General features: G+C 38.9%; 1 protein-coding gene across 1 annotated transcript in view; it reads right to left on the bottom strand.

The window, feature by feature from the left end:
- CELF2 (CUGBP Elav-like family member 2) overlaps nucleotides 1-7,308 on the bottom strand; it is a 550,002-nt gene extending 542,694 nt beyond the window's left edge. Inside the window, exon 1 of the mRNA XM_032105245.1 lies at nucleotides 7,018-7,308. The gene's annotated coding sequence lies outside the window, so the exon portion shown is untranslated. The remainder of the gene's footprint in view (nucleotides 1-7,017) is intronic.
- Nucleotides 7,309-17,321: the final 10,013 nt, after the last annotated feature.

Here is a 17,321-nt window from a genome sequence, read left to right on the forward strand (position 1 = left end):
AGGATTCAGTTTCTGGTCTCCAAGAGATCCTGAGACAGATTTTGAAAGAAGGTATCTCAATTACCAGTAGAAAGCAGATAAAAACCCAGCAGTTGAGTCCTGCAAAAATTCATATACTATTTTTTTTCTGAACTGTAAGTCATTTCAGCAGATATTTCCCAGATTTCCGATAAAATCATGTGAGCTATAGATTTTTTTTTCTTTAAAAAAAAAAAAATGATTCCAGCATAATCACCTCACTCCAGGGATTGGATCTCTTGGAAAGTAAAGAAAACAAACTGCTGAGAATGAAATACTAGCCAGGGAGGGAATTGCATTATGGATTGCTCACAGACTTCTTCAGCAGGTTTTACCACAGGGTTTGGGCAAACTCGTGAAGATCACAGATCAAACAAGAAAACATCTTTGAACGCTTATAGTTTGTAGTGAGACAGAAGTGCTCTGAAAGATACACTTAGCAGCTCACTCAATCTCTTAAAGCTTCACACAAGCACGCAGCATTGGGGAGATCAGCTCACACGCTTCTGCACACTGTGTGGCTGCACTGAAACCAAAAAGGCTGTTCACAGAGTGACCCTTTGAAGTCAGTGGACTTTTGTCATTGATTTTGAGAGGCCCAGGATTTCATTTGCAGTATGTAAGGTTAAGCATGTGTGTAAGTCCTTGCAGGATCAAGGCTTAAATGTGTAAACCTGTTCAGCAAGAGTACCCAGCCTTTAATGTCCTATGAATGTGGTCTCTCTTACTTTGTGACTGGATAGGCAGCCTTTGCTCTTCACTTGAGTGCAAAAACTTCGTTTAGTATACACATATCCTTCATAATTCAGGGACTTAGGGTGCAGAAAAAGAAAGGTGTTGGTAGAGCTGCGAGCTGCTTGTTAATGAAGTGCCTATGGAAAACTTTGACTGCATCAGATTGATTAAGAGCCACTATTAATCTATAGTTCTGTCCCTTGTTATCCAAAATGCAGTCCACGGGCCTTCTGGATTGCTCACTGTGTTAGTGGCTGGTGTAGAGTTTATGCATTAATCACTGGAAACAGCAAATGTGTAAGAGATCCAATCCTGTGTTCAGGGCTCTGTTATTTCACGAGCAGTTTGAGTGCATGGTAACACATTTTCTGCTGGCTTCAAAATCTGGCCGCTCCCTTTGTCTGTACAAAGACTATTTCTGCAAAATATTGCAGAGCTCAGGTTCAGAATAGAGCTACGTCAACCATGTGTGATGACTGTCGAATCATTAAGGTTGGAAAGGACTTCCATGATCATCAAGTTCAATCTACCTTTACTGAATACACCATACTGAGAAGTGGATCAGCAACTGAGTGAATGGTGATGAATGCTAAAATCCAGTTTCTCTGACTTAAACCAAACCTATACTTAATCCTTAAGATGCTGAAGGTTACCTAAGTGAAGAGAGGAATGAATCCTAAGCGAGACCATGCTTGTCTGATGGCAGAATGTGTTCCTATTGCTGAATGTCTCACCTGTTTAGTGGGGTTTTATGTGTCCAACAGCCATTAGCGTGTGCTTATATAAATATTAATATATATTTATGTGCTGACACGTTTGTCTTTTAAATTAATCAGATTTTCCTTGAATATAAACCTGACTGTGATGCTGGCTATGTTCATTCTTAGGTATCACTTCCTCTAGACCTAACAAGCAAGGCTGCTCTGAGGCTGCCTTCCTCAGACCCCTTCCACCCTCTGTTCAGGTGGGCTGTGAACCATCAGCATCACCCACAGACCTTCATGCCAAATACCATGGACATGGGCCTGAAAACAACTACCTGGGGCCAAACACAGTGCCAAGAGGACACAAAAAACCCCTCCACAGATGGCAGGGTGAGATGCAGGTGTGAGGGACCTTTGGGAGATGGGGATTGCTCTGCAGAATACACTTTTTGCACTCTTACTGAGGCTTTAGCTATAAAAATTTAAGAAGCCAAATTATCCATCTGAAAGCTTTCAGATGCATGAAGCTTCCTCTGGATAAGGGAGTTTACATCAGGAGCATCGACTCATTATAATACTGGTGCCTAAATTAGGTAGACTTTGCACTCATGGAGTTTCCTGAGTTTGAGATTTTTTAATAGCATTGCAGCATGACTTTTAAATGCCACTGATCTACTAAGTAGAACAAATAAACCAATCACACCACCTCCTTTCACTAGATCAGTTCAGCCTAATAAAATTAACCACAAGGAACAAGATTAATTGGACGTTAAACACATTGCCTGGAATGCACTTGTAACAGCTCCCCTCCAGCAGCCCTGGAGGACTAATGATATATATGAGTGACATTATGTCAGTGATATATGGGTGTGCCTGTGCAATCCAGTCCTAACTTCACTAGGATTAGCCTTATTTTAAGCCAACTGCCAGGTATATGAGGCTTGGTAAGTCAATATCAAGGTATTTTACGGAGTTTTAAGTCCTCTGTCTTCATGAAGTAGTTACAAGAGATGTCTAAATAAAGCAAGGCAACAGTTGAGAAAATTTGAGCAGGAGAGGAGGTTAAATGGTCTGAGTTTTGAAAATGATGTTCTTCCGTGGGATTGTAAGAAAACAGATGTTTAAAAAGCACCTGGTGGTTTTCCCTGACTGTAAGGAGAGCCAAAGGTGGCTCACTCACATATAGGTGTCTACATTATCTGGATGAGATGAATGCCACCTCTGGTGCCCAAATGCCATGGACAGAGAACCATCACCTCTATGGGTAACACAGAGGCAGTTGGAGGTTCCAGACTGAGAAGGCAAATTATAAAAAAATATATATGCAGAACTTTTGGGTTGCCAAAAGTTAGGTTATTACCATCCCCAAGGAAATTGACAATACTTGTCTTTAACAATGTGAGTAGGAAAGATGCAGCTTCAAGAGCTCTCAGAGCACATCAGGGCAGCAATTGAGTTATCAGTATCCACAGGCCATGGGACATGCAAAACAACCAAAGGAAGACTCTGGGTGATGATAATTATAGTCTAGAAATGAGCTCTCTGGGCATCTAGTTCTCTTTTCATATCACGGTGTCCCACTGTGGTAGGGAGAAGAAGAGAGATCCAGCAGGCAGGCATTGTGCAGCAAGATTCCTTTATTTAATTATTTTACAACTCTTTTATAGACTTTTTTCTTCATAGTCTAATTTTCCAGAGGATCAGCCACCCCTTGGGGTGATTGGCTAAAATCCTAAAATATCCATTGTCAAAACATTTTTCTACCGTACCATAAACAAAGCCGTGCAAGGTCGCAGGTGTTCATGGCTTATAGAACTCTACTAACATCTTCTGTGAGAGAGAAAAATATCTCATGGGACTGGAAAGAAGCAAGAGAAATTCTTGCTAGCAGCATATTTGGATCCACATTTTTACTTTGTTTTCTTCTTTATAATATTTTCTTGTTTCCCTTAATAGTTAAAATATTTATTTATATTCTCAGTTCATATCTGGTGATCTGATAAATATTGTGACCTCTCTTACCTTTGGGGTGATGAGAGTCATTAGGAGGCTTTAGATTATTTTTAGGGTTCTCTGTACCCTAAACAGGGTTAGGATCCTAAACAGGATCATGCAGTGATCCACGTGCACATCACAAGGAGATGGACATGTGACTGGCTGCCAGACTTGAGGGAGAAGTGTGTTTTGGCAAGTGTTAGCCCAATATATCACTAATCAGGTAGTGGGGGAGGATCAGAGACTTAGGGTCATTCTGAGCCCCTCTATAGTGCTCTTGCAAGAGTTGTTCTTGCTGAAAGAAGACCATGGCTAACATGTTAAATCAAATGGAAACACAGCAAGCCCCTTACAATGACATAAATCATTTGCAGTTAGAAGAGAAATGTAAGAGTCTTTCACTGCTACAATGAAATGAAATAATCTGCAGTGGTTAAAATCTAAGAATTTTGCCAAGATTCTATCATACTTGAATTGAGTGGACCAGAAATGCAATGCTAATAAAGAATCCTGTTCAGAGAAGGAGGTGCTATGAGATATTCTTTAGTAATTGTTCAGAGTCCTGAGAAAAATCTGGGAATCTGGCTTCTTCCAGGAGAAAGCAACTGATGAAATCCCATCATTATTGCCCATGGCAAGTCTGTGATTTACCTTAATTTTACCTGCTGCGTGCAACTCAGACTTGCAGTGACTTTATATGGAACGTTAGAGATGTGGAAGAAATGCAGAATTATGTCAGCTTTTTTCTCTAAAGGAAATTCATAGTTATGTTATCGAAGTTTCTAATTATAAAATTTCTTTAATTTTTTATTAGTAGGAGGGGAGGGAAGATGCCAAAACTTATGGCATTTCACAAGTAAGATTATGGGTTGATTTCTGATTGGTTGACAGAACCCTAATAATAAACCTCATAATTTTATACTACATTCCTCCAGTGATGATAGAAATTCTTTGTGCATAATAGCACCATTTCTATTCAGAAATCTTGTTAACAGTTGTAAACTCAGATTATCATTTTTATTAGCCTAGTGTTTTCTTATTTCTCTGTTACTGACAGGAAATTACAGCAAGTTTTCTGGCTTGTTTTTCATTTTTTTGTTATAATGAAAGCAGTTGCATTCAACTAGAAATTTCCAAGCACTGAATAGAGGACAGTATTGCTAGAAGCCAACAGCAATTTAAAGTGCACAGATTAATTAAAAATAAGTATATTTAAAGATGAAATTCAAAGAGGATGTAGACTGGTAGACTGGGTTAGGGTGGTTGTTTTTTTAGTTAAATGTACAGATATCAGCTTTTTTGTAATTTAAGAATTTAGGAATCAATTCTTGCCACAAAACTCAGCATCTGAACTCAGCTGTGTTATGTTTTCATATTGCCCCATAACAGTAATTTTGACATCAGCTCTGTAACCAGAGTCCCCTGGCTAAACTCAGGCTCTCCTCCATGCAGCCTCACCCATAGCTGGGATGCCCACCATGGACAGTGGGAACCAACCACCATGGACTTCTCATGACTTTGGTGATTAGGAAGCTCAGATGAGAGTATTGGTAGTTTCACCCCATTAGGCCACTTGAGCATTGTAAAAGCACTGTTTCTAGAAGAATGTGAGACTATAAATGCATAATTTACTGACAACAGCCTATAGTTTATTCATATTACATCAGATACGCTTCTAACTGTCAGTTGATACTGGGTGAATAAAAACTTATTTCCATAACAAGAACACTGAGTTCAACCCTTTTCTTCTCTGCTTATAAATGGATGGGAGTTTAGGATTACAAGGGACAAAGCCTAATTTTCTGGGCCTTGCAGACCTTGATGTTGGTGTGGGGGAAGGCATGTTTTCAGGGTAAAAGCAAGATGTGGGAGCTCCAACGACCTCATTTCATGAGACACCAGCATTTTCTGCACAAGCAAAGTAAACCTCCAGAAAAGTATTGCAGTGCTTGAAACTGAGACGGAAATAGGGAGTGATGAACTTCTGCAAGTGCAGCATCCTATACCCTCTGCCCTAACAAAGTTGCTGTGAAAGGATGTGATTTTCTATGGCACTGGCACGTCCTCTCCTCCTCTCCAGGGACACAGAAAGGACTCTGTGATCAATCCCACTGCTCCTCATCTCCACTCTCCTTGCACAACTTCTCTCATGATATCACATTATTCACGTAGCATAACAGACCTTTGAGTCTGGAAAGTCTGATGTATCAATATGCAAATTATTAGTTTCAGGACACCTCTTTAAAAGAAAATTAAGGAAAAGAGCTTTCAAGGAGATAGACAACTAAATCATACTGGTTTTCTAACTCTATCCAATTTCTTCTAAAAACCCCACCCTATGTTCAAAAAGTTTTCGTCAGCATGACCACAAACTAGCAACTAAGTGTAAGAATAGTGTTTATTCTGAATACTACAGTAAAAGCTACAGGATCCAGCCTAAAGTGCAACAAGAATTAATTGCAGTTGGGAAAGGAAAGATACGTCAGCAATAATAAGATCCAGTCCTTTCAGTACTCAGCATTTTCCTCTCAAATACAGGACAAGCTCAGCCTTCCTGTTGATTTCATTAAGTGTTGTAGCATTTAATACTTGGCAGAACTACATTCAGAAAGCCTGAGAAAAACACATCTCCTTATAAATTTTGTAAGCATAGATGCAAAGCAAAAACCAGACACATCTCATTTGCTGAAAAAACAGAACAATAATGTGCTAGTATCAGAAAAAGACTAGAAAGGAGACCTTGGAAATCAGGGGACTTTTAAGTCAGGAACACAACATGTATAATACAGATCTGATTGTATCTGGCAGGCTGGTATTCATGAGAGGTGATCCATAGCATCAAACTCATGCTTTACAAAAGCAACGCCTGGTATTTCATCTCAAAGTTTGTCAGCTTCTTGCAATTAGCTACTACAATGGTATGACAAGCTATGGAGTGGAACGTCCCTTCCCCCCTGCTCCAGAGGAAAATGCAAGGGACAGTAAGAACTTTATCCAGCACTGGACAACAATAAATCCTGGATTCACTGACCCCACTCGATGCAAGCAGAAAAGTATTTATTTATTTTTTAAAAAAGTTTCAGTGCTGCACTTCCCTACCTAGTAAACAGCTGAACAGGCAGGATGATATCCAAGACCATCTCCTCCACCCCCATCTCCACCCCCCTGTCGTATCAGTGCTTCAGGCAACGTTCAGAGGGAAAAAAAATCACAAACACAAACCCCCCAACTCAAGTATGTGTTCTGATAGGAGCATGGAACAGTAACCAAAAACAATCAAGTCCTCATTGTCATAGTGCGACAATCACAGCATCTCTTCTGTTGAGCAAATAGTCAATTCATAGAGAGAAAAGCATCATGAGGACAGGCACGAAAGCTGTTATTACCCATTTTAAGTAATAGGAGAAGGTCACATATCAAGCCGTTACACCTTTTCATTACATCCTAACCCTCCACAGCAGGAGAACCACACTTATGACTGCGTTAGATATACAAAAGCTTTCAGCTCCAAAAAAGGAAAAGAAAAGATGAGGAAAGGAAAAGAAATAAATTAAATTCATCTTACCAGCACGTTACAGCACCAACTTGCTTGAAGGAACGTTGCCTTTACAGGTTTCTCTTTTAATTATCCTGGAAGCAGAAGGGGGAAAAAAAAAGAAGACGACGAAGCAGGGTTGTTAAATTAGTGTGTGCTCGAATCTTTTCAGTTTGTCGCAGAGTAGAAAAATACCAAAAAAACAGAGAGAAAAAAAAGAAAGGGCACTCAAAGAAAGAAAAAAAGCAAAAGAAAGCTCAGTAATTTAAATTTGCTGTCAGTTCAGTCAGCATCGCTCTGTCCCGCCCCTCTTCCCACTGGGTTCTACTACCTGCAGGGCTGCAACTGACAGCTACTGTGCAAACAAAAAAAAAGGCAAAAAGCATGCTGGGACCATGCTGTCTGCTGTCTGAGTCTCTCTCCACTTCTGATGACTGCAAATCATTAGTGAAAATGTTCTGTTGTTGTTTGCTGAGATTTTTAAGTTAGGTTCTTTGCATGAAATTTAATTTACTTTTAATTGATGCGATGTAGCACGTGACAGAAACTGGTGGTTGTATTTCTCAGCTCTCCTCAGAATGGAAACTAACCTGAACAGATTGATTTTAACAGTATGTTATACGGAGAATATACCCACACATTTACTGTGTTGCATTTTGCAGGGTTGCAGTCAACCCTCCCCACAACACCTTGCACAGAAATTCTTATTTGAATGGAAAGCCAGGAAAATATTTCAACAGAAAGCAGATAAAACTCCGGCACTCAAAAAAGTTGCCAGTATTGTTTTTGCTCTGCTTTCAAGTTTTCCTTCTAAACTTTTTCAAATCATTTTTGAGAACAAAAAGTAACAGAAGTCAGAGGCATAATGAGCAACCGGCACAACACTTGTGTGAAAAGGACGAACTAATAATCCCAGTACATAAAATGCTGGTTTTAACCAGATGTTTGAAATGATTTTTGACAGTCTGTGCTAGTGACAATTAGCAGACTGCATACATCATATGAGTGTGAAATATTTGATGAAAACTAACAAGAAAAACAAGTACAAAAGCTATAAATGCCATTTTTTCCTAGCTATTTTAATTGTTGCTAACAGGCTTGTAGCAACAGGGCTAAAATTGTGCTCTCAAAACAAAGAAAAGCATAATATATAACTTCTAAATATAAATGTATTCACCAAAATATGGTTCCTGCCTAATTATAAAATAAAATTAAAAGAATGAAATGATGTTTTTCCTTAATACTTTAATAGTAATTGCTTGGATCATGCCACAGTAAATATGCAACATTTGTATTCAGTTATTGTTCTACTTATGTGTGTAACCATAAAATAAAAAAGCTGAAATGTTTAAACTTAATTGAATACTCTCAGTTTGTACTGCAAGAGACGCATGCTGAACATGCCTACCATAAACAATTGGCTTCTAAATAGATTTTTAAAAACCTGCAGAAACATCCCTTCTGCAGCCTTTACTCATCAAAGTAGATCCAATAAGGTGATTCCTATGACCAGGAGTTGCACAACTGTGCTCAAGGTGTAGGGTTCTCCCTACAGCACTCTAAGGCTCCTGCTCATGAACATCCAGCCACAATAAACTGGTACCACAGTCAAATTTAAAGTTGTTTTTCTTCTCTTTTAAAGCCTCCAGACCCTTTTAACAGGGAATGACCTGAAGCCATTTCTGCTGTTGGCAGAAATCTCCTGCCATTCCAGACATGAGGAATAAATTGTCATGGCCAAGGACCATCTATTTACAAAGTTCACCAAGATCTCGTAGGAGATTTGGGTTGTCTGCAAAAACTTTTGCCATCCCCTGTGGATTCAGTACCAGCATAGAGGAAAAAGACAACATAGACAGTTATCTTCAAAATTTAAATAAAAATACATGAGGACAGTGAATTCAATTCAGAAGAGGGGCAACAGTAGATTTCCCAAGTAGTAACAGCAAAAATGCAGCTTTTTTTCCACTATACTTTGATCTCATTTTACACTTGTGCGGCTTTAAAGCCTTATTTTTGTGCTTGTAAACTATTTTAGTACAAATTTTCATCCAAGATCAGTGTCTCCTGGCTCCCTGTCCTTTGTTTCAACCGCAAAGCATTCCTTCTTTTTGTTCCTTGTTAAGATATAAAAATGGCAAAAAACCCCAAGTGTTCTTGATGATTTGACAGCATTTAATCCTTATTTTGGTATTGTCATGCACATGTACACACACACGATCAATTTCAAAATTCCGTTAAATCCAACTAACTTATTATCCTTCTCTATCTCCCTGCAAAAGTCAAGGGAGGACTGTTTTTAATGCACTTGGCATTTTAAACAAGGCACTCAGACCTTCAAAAGATAAATAATTGAACTTTGCCTTTAAAGGAATACAGTAGTGCACTAAATAACAAAAACCAAAAAAGCTGGATTTAGCAAGGAGATGCCTTCAAGGAAGAAATTTGACTAATTCATTGAGAAAACTAACAAAAGCTCATAATTCAGACATTTATAGGAACGCCTCACTTGTGATATTAAGTTGAAATAAAAATAGTGGTAAAATAAGCCATTATTATCAACCTTTTCTCCTATAATGTAGGACGTGAGAAAACACAGGAACAAATGCTGAGGTGTTTAGAAGTTGGTGGAAGTTTCATTCATTTTAGGGTTTTAGCCATGCTGTATGTTAAAATTAACAATCCAATGTCTCTGTTAATATCTAATTTTGATTAAGGGTCATAGGCTTCAGACTATAGAAGTAAATTAGATATTATGCAGAAAAACAGGCACCCAGAAAGCACAATTCTTAGAACCTGGAATAGTATGTGTTGGAATGGGAAACATAATTTTTTTTTTTTGTTATTTGTGGTTCTATAGTCAGTTTTTAACTAATCAGTCATGTTAGAGAAGCAGTAATTAACAGAGGTTTGCTGCTATATAATGCAATAGAAAGTATCTAATTAACCTTTCTATCCTCTACAAAATGCCATCAAATGAAGCATTTTCTTGTGTTGTTTTAGTAAGGGACAGTTTTGCCTTTAACTTCAGTGGAGTTATTGATGGTTTGCTTTTTTGTTTTGTTGTTTGGTTTTTTTTTCTTTTTTTCCACAAGTTTTGATGTCATTGATCATCAAAGATTTGCTCCTAAAACCACAGAAACCATTTTGTAGATTTCAATTACTTCTAAAAACCCATCATCCCAAACCAAACTACACACCAAACCTTCAAACCTCTTTTTGCACTATGGCTAAAATGACTGTGCTATACAGTGATGTTAAAAGGGTGGAAGAAGAGGTTTTAGTATGAGATTAGTCCCAGTATTAAAAACAAGACTTGTAAATTAAACATACCAAACAAGACCAAAAAGATCCCTTTCCTCCTCTCGTAATGTCTCTCTTTGTAGCCAGATCTATGCAAGTGGCCTCACATAAATGAATAAGCCCCTGTGTCTTCCTGCTCACTCAGCCCTCCTGAAACCCTTCACCTCTGTAAAGGGAATTTAGAGAAGGTGTGAATTATACAGCCAAGAGAGACAAATGCAATTTTTTGTAAACTCCATTGTTAGAGGGAGACGTGGGAATAAGCATGGGCCATACAGCCAGCTATGACTTTCAGCTTGGGGTAGGTGCACGTCTAAGATTTATGACAGGTATTAATTATGTCAAAGTAATACCCAGCCCCCATTGACTTCACATACCGTATTTCTTTGTGTACAAGCTAAGCCTTCTTTCACACTAATTGCTTTCTCCTGCAGCTTTAAATTGAGGGTGGTTTTCTCATATATTTAATTGCTTTCCTCTGCAACTCGCAGGGAAAAGGTAGTTGAAGGTGGCTTCTAAACAAAGATATACTGTAATTAAAAGCTCTTTTAAAGACAGCTTTTTTGTACAGCACCTGCTGGTAATGGAGTACTTTGTGTACAGTTCTGTGGGGTCTTTGAATCCAGTGCATTATTTCAGAAGTAGTGTGTTGGAGGATTTCTACATCTGATGTGGTGACCTATATATGTTAATCACTGGTGCTGGGGAAAGAAAAAAAAAGGAGACTTCTCCCTTCCCCCAGATAAACCCAGCTCATAAAAATTGTTTGGTAAAGTGGAAACTATGGTTTTAAACTTCTGATTGCCCTGTGGATAACAATCACTCAATTTTATATTTTTCCCCAGCTGAAAAAAACCAGCTTGCTACAATTTCCATTAAAAGATCATGATTTTAAAGCATGAAGTTTTGCTTACCAAAATTTCTTCTCAAGGAAGAAAAATTTCTGCAGTTTATGTGATTTAATAAATGACAGTTACACATCTTAGTCCTTCCCTGTTGCCTTGCCTGTGGTTGAATTCATTTTTCATAGCTGTGTTTCTGTCCCCTCGGTACATCCTGTTGTCTTGCAATCAATGGCGGCTGACTTAAAAAAAAAATCTCTATGGAATTTAACGCTTTGATAAATTAATCCATCCTTGTGTGTTAGCCTTCCAAATGCCCATTTCTTTAGAATAGTTTGTGGTGTGAAAGCAAAACCCTACGATAAGAAAGACAGACAGATGCTGTGTATAAATTCCTGCTTTTTTCACAGAAGACATAATGTGGAAAATAAAGGTGCCAACTTACTCATAATGTGTTTTGGGGTTTGCTTTGATGTTTGGTTTCATTCAATGGGTGGTAACTGATGATTCAATGGAAATAATAGCTAAGCAGAGAAAGAAAATTGCTCAGCAATTTTGTAATGTTGCAATGAAAGCCTTGGCTCCAAGGTGAAAGGGGATGTTTTCCACAGTGGTGTAAATAGGAAAAGGAGAGGAGATAACCACACTCGCATTACTAACATTAATTTCAGGTGTTCATAACTGACTCCTGTATTTTTTTCTTTACAGCTTCTGAACAGAAAGGGACTCATTAAAGGATTTATTTGGATATTTCTCATTGCTATAGACTGGGTAAAAACAATGAAAAAGTCATCTGCTATGGCCATACTGAGATGGCCAACACCAAAATGTTACAGGAGCTGCTTATCTTGTGTTTAGGAAATGCCACAATAAGTCACACAGCAATGGGCCTTAAATATTTTAACGGAGGTCACCACAAATACATATTTTAAATTTTTTTCTGATACGTATCTCCATATACCTCCAGCATGTTGTCCCCAGAAGAAAAGCTTCCAGACTCATTCAAGTGTATTTTCACAATACACACTGATTAATAATTCATTCTTGCACCAGCACTGACCTACTGTTATTTACTGAGACTGCATAAAATGGCTCCCCAATGTTCAGAGTCTGATGCCTTCTGATGCCAATCTATTCATAGCTCCTCCAATTGAAAGAACTTGTCAGTTTGGAGACTACATGTTGCCTAAATACACTTTTCTCCAAGGTTCAAATAACCTGTTAACAAAGAAGTAGCGCCTGCTTTAACCACACCTTTACTAGGCTGTAATCTCGGAGTCTCTAACCCTTTAGGATTATGAAGCTTATTCCCTGGCAAGCATCACTCCATCCTCTCAGACACTAAATTAATGTCCAAGAATGTGATCACTTTGATGGGACCAGCTGTTTCTTCTGCTGCCAAAGCACTCCAAATGCTTTGGCAGCTTCCTTAAATGTGTTCAGCAAATCCTGACATGAGCTGTAGGAGTGCCTGCTCCACAGAAAGGCACCCATGTGTGCAGCGCTGACCCTCTTGTCTGACTTGTGTGTCTGCACCTTATTGCACAGATCTGGGAGCAATCCAGGCGGAATTCAGGAAGTGGAAGTTGCCAGCTCCTGAATGAACACCTTTTAGCTTTTGAGCTTAAAATTTAAGAGGTGAGAAATATGCAAATATGCAGACAAAGACAAGCTTTAGTATTTGTTGAGCTTGCCTGTAAAATCTTCTTTATATTTTGCAATCTTTACAAGAGGATCAAGGAATATCAGACCAGTCAAAGAGGTATTATTAGCAGGGCTAGGAGCAATGCTTGTCAAAGTTTCATGATGTTTCCTTTTACACAGCCCTGTTTTCAGCTGCTTATGACTTTTTATCACACTACATTCCTGGATTAAATTTTTCTCTGCTTTGGGTCTGCCTTTGATTGCTGGAAATCTTCGCTCAAATCAGCAGAATTTTAGTGGAGAGCCAGGCTGGGGCAAAAGCATCCTGAGATGACAATTGCTTTTTCTTTCAGGAGGTCTGTAAAGATTGTGTTTCTGACAGGATTCAAGCAGGGACTTGAAATTTGTCCATGGGGTGACAATTAAGTCAGGGAAAGCAAAAAAATACATCCATAAAATTATACAAATGAAGTCACTTCTGGAGAAGTTAGCAATAAACAGAAGATGTACAGGCTATATCCCACATGGTTTAGGTGATGGTGCAGCATGAAAGGAATGACAGGATATCCCCTAATTTTGGGAATTCAGGAAAGAAGGTTTAGGCCCAGAGAAGCTGCGGATGGCCCGTCCCTGGAAGTGTTCAAGGCCAGGTTGGATGAGGCTTGGAGCAACCTGTGATAGTGGAAGGTGTCCCTGCCAGTAGCAGCAGGGTTGGAACTGGATAATCTTTAAGGTGCCTTCCAAGCCAAACTGTCCTGTGGTTCTCTGATACGGATTTTTGCAATGCCCCTTGGTCTCAGGACTGACACCCACTTCATCCACCACCTTGCACATGGCCATGAGCACTTGAACTGGGGCTGGAAAGGCTCTGAAACTAAAGACAAGACAAGTAAGAATGGAATGGAAGCAATACATTAGAAAAGAAAATCTGGACATGTATTCAGGTGGGCAGAAGGAGATAGGAGAAAAAAATGCCTAAAAAAATAGAACTAAAACTGAGATGCTTCTGGAGAGGAGAATAGGTTGATTATGTAGGACTTCTTGCCTGGAAGTAAGGAATGAGCAGTCAGTCAGAGGGATTGGTTCAGACATGGAGCTGCACTGTCAGAAATAGGCTGGAATCTTAAAGAGAAATTGTGTAATGAAGGACACATGATTATGTAGCACTGGACACCACAGTTTTGGAGGAAGGAATGAATTACTACAGTGATCTTAACTGTAGTTTCTCCTAACTTTTTGAAGTGCTCAGTTTCTATAAACAGTTATGATCTTGGACAGCATTTTTCTTTGCTAGGAACTTTATAGATTCCTAATGTAGCCCCTTTTTTGAGGTCCTTGGTGTTATTGAAAATAGGAGTTAATTATAATGAAAGAAAACATAATAATCCAGCCAAATCCCATTAAACTCTTAACTAGTTTCCGTGCCTGCTACTTACTTGGTCCTCTGTGTCTCTTCTGACAGCAGAGTTTTGCCTTGAAGGGCAAGAACATTCCATCTGTTGAGCACTGAGGGTATAAATACTCTTAAAAAGGAAAATATTTGTCTCTTTGGTGTGTATGAGAGGCTGGAAGACCCAGCGTTGCCTGCACTAGAAATGGATAATCTCCATCTCCCTCATGGCTAACTGTGCACAAATTGTGTCATCTCGTACACAAAGGGCAGATCCGATCGGGGCATATGTTATCATATAGCTGCAGTCACACAGAGGCCCTCAACATGAATACTATTAAAATGTGAAATGCTCATAGATTATTTTAGGCTTCACAGAGAGCCATAACAGCTACTGCAATAAATTAGAGCAGTTGCCAGGCACTTGTGTATCAGTGCACCCTAGCTGTCACTTTCCAGGCTGCAGCGTGTCTCTGCTGTGCTGCTGTGCCGTGTCGTGTGCCACCGGCACATTCCCAGGGCCAGCGCTCACATGTGGGGCTCTGTGCAGGAATTGCCTTCCAGAGATATTCCCATGGTCTCCTGCACAGAGTTTGAGAGACACACAGGGGGCAAAATATGTGACAAATCCCAACTGCCTGTCTGAACAACTCGTCTTTTTAAACCTCACAAGATTCCAGGCTAACTCCTTTCCCAGATCCCTTTGTTGTCTAATGAGGCAGGGGCAGAATGGGATTTTCTTGACGGCAAATGTGAGAACCAGGGATCAGTTTGCCTCATGCCTGCACCATCAGAAACCCCAGCCCCTTTTATGCAACGTTAAATGACCGTTTGCCATGAAGCAGAAAGATAAAAGACCTTCAGCACAGACATTTCCAGGTACAACTGCACTACTGCTCTATAGTTCATTTTTTATGTTACCCGTGCAAGGTTAGGGATTTCTATGTTGCATTTAACATAAGTAATGAAGCAGCAAGTAATTTTGATTTTAACTGTATTTGTTTCAATTCAATTGAGTTTAGATAACTCAATGGAACTAGTTATTAGTTATTACAGCACTGAGGATAGATTTTCAAAAGATTTGGCCTTACAAATGCCGGTAATCATTCTTATGTGTCGTACATAAAATAGGAACCTCTCACTGAAATGATAGAACCTGGATTTGTCAGAGGGGAAAAAACCCCACTACATAAATTAGGTGTAAATTTTGATCAACCTGAAAATCGTTATTTACTGGGAAAGTCTTCTGGAGTATGAAATATTTAATTTAAAAAATTATCAATTCAGAATTAAGATCATTTGGAAACCAATATCACATTAACAAAACAAAATTCTATATAAAAGTTAAAATGCAATGTCAGTATGTATATACTATTTCATGGTATCAAATCTCCCTCTCTGATACAGATTTCACATATTAACAGCAGTTCTTGTAAATGTGTAGTACTATGTCCATGTCATCAATGTGTAAGGAAAGTCTTAAAGATACTAAGTAACTTTTCTATGGAGACAAAGAAAGTCAGGGACAGGAAAAAGGATCTCTGAACACAAAGCACATTCCTTTGGAATGCACTACTACTGTTTTATTTCCAAAGCTGTAAAAGTGAAGCTGTAAATAACAAATTACTAGGGCTGATTTTCTGTCGTATTATTTAGACAAATGTGACCTGACCAAAAAAACTCCCTATCCTAATGGAAACATTAGAGGGATTCCCTTCAGGAGACTGGATAAGTTTGAAACAAAACTTTCCTAGAAATCATGTTTTATCAAATGGGAAAGCTCAAGTCAGTAGGAAATAGCAGAAGAGATAGGTGTGGAAGATCTGCTGTACTGTCTAGTTTTCTTTCCAATTTTACCAAAGTTTCTTACTGCACAGCTCTAAAATTCCCTGCTCCTTCCTTCAGGTGCTTGAAGTGCTAAAGATTATGTTTTCTCTACATGTGGCTGCTACACTGGCTACTAGATCTTGATTCTGATCTTTCTAAATTCATCTTATTCTCTTTGGCCAACTACAATGGTAGTATTAGTAAAAGAGGAAAATACTTGTTTCTGCAGGGATGTGCCCATTTTCACATCACTTACTCAAGCTCTCTTTTACAAGACTTATTCAACAACTTCTTTATTGTGTTCTTAGAAAACAATTATCCCTGAAGGGAAGACAAAAAATGTCTTCTCTCCTTGTACTTTGCCCTCTGGTACTCAGTTGCTTTCATTTAGAGATGCTCTGCCAGATATTGCCACGAACAAAGCTCCAGCGTTTCATCTTGTTTGATGACACCTGTGAATTTTGCCTAAGTCTTTAACTCAACAATATATTTTCTTTCTGCTTCACACTGCAAATTTATCTCTAGCTTAAAAGTTTTATCTCACCTCAGATCTCTTTCAATAACTCTGCATTTCAGGCTCTTTTTACCTTTCTCCCTTTGCTACTCAACATTAATTATTTTTTCTCTGGCGGGATTAGCTTGCAGTTTTCTAGGCTAAACACAATTTTGCTTTAAGCCCACATTCCTAACCTATTCAGGTCTCTTGCATCATTTCACTGAGGTTGATAACCTTTACTGATTCTAGTGCTATCTGCAACTTTCATTAGCATTCTGTTTACTCTTTTCCCCTGGACCAAAATGAAGACATTAAGGCCTGACCTGACTCCTGCAGTATCTGCTAGATACCTCCCAGCAACTTCCAACTCTGTTTTTCACTACCCATCATTTAGAAACCTGTAGACAGATTTTGATGTGAGTGACCAGAAAAAGATGGGTGGGCAGAGAAACAGTAAAGGCCCCTTTACTCCGTGTAAGCCCTGCCCAGCAATAAAAAAAAAAACATCCCTGAATTATCAACACTGTTTTCAGAACAAATCCAAATCATATCCCTATGCCAGCTACTATGAAGAAAACAAATTCTACCACAGCTAAACTCAGCACAGTTCTCATTAAATTGTTCTGAAAAGTCTTACACTCCTGCTTATTTACAGTATCTGTAAATATTATTTCAGTGGATAACAATAGTTGAAGGCTCATTTGTCTTTTTCTGTTGTAGAATGAGTTCTGGTAGTGCCTGGACCTCCATCTTTGAAAGAACTTAAATTAGAAGGGAGCTGGTGAATGCTCCTTGAGGAGCTGGGCCTTTTTCCAGGAGGCAGGGTAAGAAA

This window comes from Corvus moneduloides, chromosome 4 (genome assembly GCF_009650955.1).
Source record: "Corvus moneduloides isolate bCorMon1 chromosome 4, bCorMon1.pri, whole genome shotgun sequence".
In the NCBI taxonomy this organism is placed as follows: domain Eukaryota; kingdom Metazoa; phylum Chordata; class Aves; order Passeriformes; family Corvidae; genus Corvus; species Corvus moneduloides.